Source organism: Penaeus monodon, chromosome 27, assembly GCF_015228065.2.
Source record: "Penaeus monodon isolate SGIC_2016 chromosome 27, NSTDA_Pmon_1, whole genome shotgun sequence".
Lineage (NCBI taxonomy): Eukaryota > Metazoa > Arthropoda > Malacostraca > Decapoda > Penaeidae > Penaeus > Penaeus monodon.
In genome coordinates, this window is record NC_051412.1 from 37,571,372 (window position 1) to 37,572,331 (window position 960).

At 32.8% G+C, this 960-nt stretch overlaps 1 protein-coding gene across 1 annotated transcript in view; it reads right to left on the minus strand.

Moving 5' to 3' along the window:
* LOC119590516 overlaps window positions 1-960 on the minus strand; it is a gene marked incomplete in the record, with an annotated part of 54,991 nt that overhangs the window by 48,548 nt on the left and 5,483 nt on the right.

Below are 960 nucleotides of genomic sequence, written 5' to 3' on the forward strand. Positions count from 1 at the left end.
CATGGAAATATACTACCTACTTTCTATTTCTTTTACTCTCCTAAAGAACAATCATATAAACAGATTATATTTCATCACAGTAACTCCAACCAGTCATTGTGGAATCACCATCTACAATCAAGAAAGACTTATGTATATTACAGACAGCTGGCATATCTTCCTTGATATATCATTCAGTACCAGAATATTCACTTTATACATAATAAACCACATCTGCGAGAAAAAGGCATATCCACGAGTTCCCTTTCTACACATAATTACAGTCATGAAGATGAAAACCATAAACCATGTGGTGATATATAAGCTACTTTCCTCAAAAGAGACTTTCCATACAACTCATTACTACTTATTCCTAATCTCTCAGCCTGTTCAAGAGTGGACTTTATGTGTTTTATCAAAGAGTTCACACCTTATGGGCATCTCTAAGGAAAAGAAGGGGTTCTTGAGGCAAAATCGGAGTAGATTTCATACACTCGGTGAAGAAGGGTATCTATGCCTGCTTGTTTGGGATCGGAGATGAGCATAAACTTCACTCCTGGAAAGTAAATGAGAAAATTTAGGTTGAAGTAACTTTAGTTATATAAAAATAATCTGAAAACTTCTAAAAGAAAGAAAAAAAGTATCATATTTTCAAAAACTGATGTGTATTTGACATCAAGTCATAACTCATGTACGTCCTATTTTTTGCAAAAAAAAAAAGAAAAAATTACAGACCTACACCATCTCATCTAATTAGCTACTGAAATCATAAAACATGATCTCTTATACCTAGGGGACATACCCGATTCTGCAGCTGAACCAAACAACCACATTTAAAAATAGGTGTCCAAAAAACTTTATTGAGAATAATATAGCTTCTGATAATATAGCTTCCTGATTACTAGAGAAAAGGGAAAGCTTACCTCCCTTTTTTAAAAACTTTTTTACTGTTAAGTGGCAAAATTTCACAAAATTTATTTA